This window comes from Brassica napus (assembly GCF_020379485.1).
Source record: "Brassica napus cultivar Da-Ae chromosome A5 unlocalized genomic scaffold, Da-Ae chrA05_Random_35, whole genome shotgun sequence".
Taxonomy (NCBI): Eukaryota; Viridiplantae; Streptophyta; class Magnoliopsida; order Brassicales; family Brassicaceae; genus Brassica; species Brassica napus.
In genome coordinates, this window is record NW_026014031.1 from 36,433 (window position 1) to 39,205 (window position 2,773).

The 2,773-nt window shown below is 36.2% G+C and overlaps 1 long non-coding RNA gene across 1 annotated transcript; it reads right to left on the minus strand.

Annotated features, from left to right (window-relative positions):
- Window positions 1-351: 351 nt before the first annotated feature.
- On the minus strand, window positions 352-1,176 carry LOC106449543. The gene is made up of 3 exons (XR_001289195.3): window positions 844-1,176; window positions 730-769; window positions 352-620 (listed from the first exon to the last, which is right to left on the minus strand). It is a non-coding gene; the product is annotated as an uncharacterized LOC106449543 (long non-coding RNA).
- Between the last annotated feature and the right edge of the window lie 1,597 nt (window positions 1,177-2,773).

Genomic DNA, 2,773 nt, shown 5'->3' on the forward strand with positions numbered 1-2,773 from the left:
CACTAGGAAGAATCAAATTCAAAGAAATGAGAGATCTTGTGGGAATTCAAGATGTGAAGGAAGTTAACTTCAAGTTTAAAGGGGAGAATGTTAGAGATAAACATGAAGATAACTTAAAGGCTAAGTTATCCTAATCCTACTCTTATTGTGTTATAGATAAAGTGTGTTTCCTAATGAGTTTAGGAAACTTAGAGATCTATATAAAGAGTTGCAAGAGTGTTGCATACCTTTGTGAGTTTAAGAGTTTGTGATTGAGAGCTTAAGGTTTTGAGATAGTTTCCTTAAGAGAGATTAATAAAGAAGAGTTTCTTTATTGTGTGTTCTTATACAACCCTTAAGCTTATAGTTCCAGTCTGAGTACCAAAGAAGATAGAGACTCTACCCATCCCAGACCCCAAATCCACATCCTCGTCCTTAGCCACAAGCGACTTGGTGATCACCAAAGGCTTCAGCTCCAGGCTCTGATCCAACGTCATTTTCCTCCATACCAACACCACGAAAGTTAACAACATTGACTCTAAACAAGATCCTAACTTTCTCAACTGTTGCAAAACACCATTGACTTTCCAATGGTAGTCACTATGACTCCATAGGCTCAAGTTGCACCTTTCGCTTTGATTCTGTAAAATTATGAACACAAGAAGCTCATGAACAACTTAAAATATGGCTTTTACATAACACTGAACCGAAACTACTCCAAACTAGGCGTCTCCTTAAAATCCGTCGCACCTTCGTTATACGTCCCCGCCGCAATTCCACCGGAGATTAACTGTAACAAAGTTAAAAACGTTATAACCGCTTGCTTTAAACGAAATTTCGATTTGGATTCGATTTAAAACTTACCGCGAAAAGATTCCAAAAACCCACAAGTACTGAACGAAGAACCCTAAACCATCCCACTGAGAACCTTCGAATGGATCAGGTTTGAGCCCATGAAGATCCTTTATCGAAGAAAGAGAGAGACAAAATCGATCAACAACAGAACTTCGACAATATTGAAGAACAGAATGACGAAAGAAGCACAATTTTTTTCCCTTCGTGTGTGAAAGGTACAAGCCAGTACCAAGCCGCCACGTATGGGGTTTTTACCAACTCTAAATTCTCTTAATTAGACACCGGTTCTATCTATTGCATTTTTCATTTATTTTTTTCTCTTTTTTCTTTAGAACCTTGTCTTGAACTTCCCGATGGACCTGCTCTTATATATTAAAAGACATGCATTGACTTTAATGCATTCACACTTCTTTCGTCACGTGTCGCTCTCAAACTCATTTAAAAAACTTACGCTGACGTGTCGCTTTAATAGAGCACCTCAAAATTTTGTTTCCTTTTTTGATTAAAAGCTACAACAAACGACATACGTAAACATTTTACATCGTGGATACAGTCTTTCATGTTTCACGTATTCCTCGTGAAGAAGCCAAAGTTTTTGAACTTTCAAAATTTTGGAAAGTTATGGGTTACGATACGGCAATAAAGGCCGCTCCATTGCAACTCAAGAACTTCCATCCTCCCCGTTTGCTTGAAGATGGTTCTATCAAAGTGGAGGCCGGAAGGTTATGAAAAGGTGTTCACAATCTTCTGCAACGAAGAAGAAAGTTCTGAAATTTGAGGTTTGAGAAGGAGAAATGACTGGTGAACACTCTGTTAAGCCCTACATGGTCGGCAAGTACCTGCATGAGATGTACTTGTGGACTTTTGATCAGAAAATGCTTATTCATTGTGCATTTTGCACAAATAAACCAAAAAAAAAAAAACAGTTTGTTGTCATTGATATTGTTCTCTCTGGTTATCTATTCATTGGAATTATTTCGTATTAATATCTTTGGTAAAGATTGAAGTTTAAATCAGATAGTTTCTTCTGAGCCATAGGCAATAAGATTGTTTATACTATCTGCTAAGTTTCTGGAGGAGAATCTGTTTGTTTCTTTGTCAAAATAATTTACTTGTGATCAGTACTGTAAACAACTCTTTTTATTTGATTATCACACAACATCATATCCTTCGCAAAACTTTGATGTAGTTCTGACCTCTCTGGCCTTGCCCAAGTGATAGACGGTCAATCAAACAAGAACAGAAGAATATCCTTCTCTGCAGAGTAGTAAGCTCTCAAGCTTTGACCATTCCATCGACGGTTGCTGAAACATACATGCTTACATCTAATTTTGGAAACCTCTGCAACTGCTCTGGAGGAGAAGCAGAGGCTCTTCACAGTCTGTGATATTTAAACACATTATATAAACATTCATCTCAGGAGTTCATTATGTGTCAACATTCGTCTACAATATTAGCTAGATCAAGTTTGGTTTACATTAACTACGTTTGCATACTGGAAGACGGTTGTGTCATACATTCATCCAATTCAGTAGTTTCTGCTATTGTTCTTGAGGATAGTCGAACCTCAAGAGATATTAAATCATATATTTGGTTGGTTTTTTTTTTCACTCAATGTATAATCATTTTGTGTGAACATTTGACTGACGTCAACTATTTTTCTAGATCACTAGAATATCAGCTAGATTAACATTCGTCTACAGCAACTATTTGGTATCATGTTATCTTCTAAAGACACATGCATATTCAATATAAAATTGTTCTAGACCTATAGCTAGATCAATATGTGTGTTAGTTCTGACAGTATAAATAATCTAAGCTACATTCGAATAGTAATGGTCCGTTAATATATGTATATTTTCTGTTTGCATAATGAACCTGGTGAACATTAAGAACTCTTTAGACTATATTTTTTATTTTACTATAATTATCTAACCCA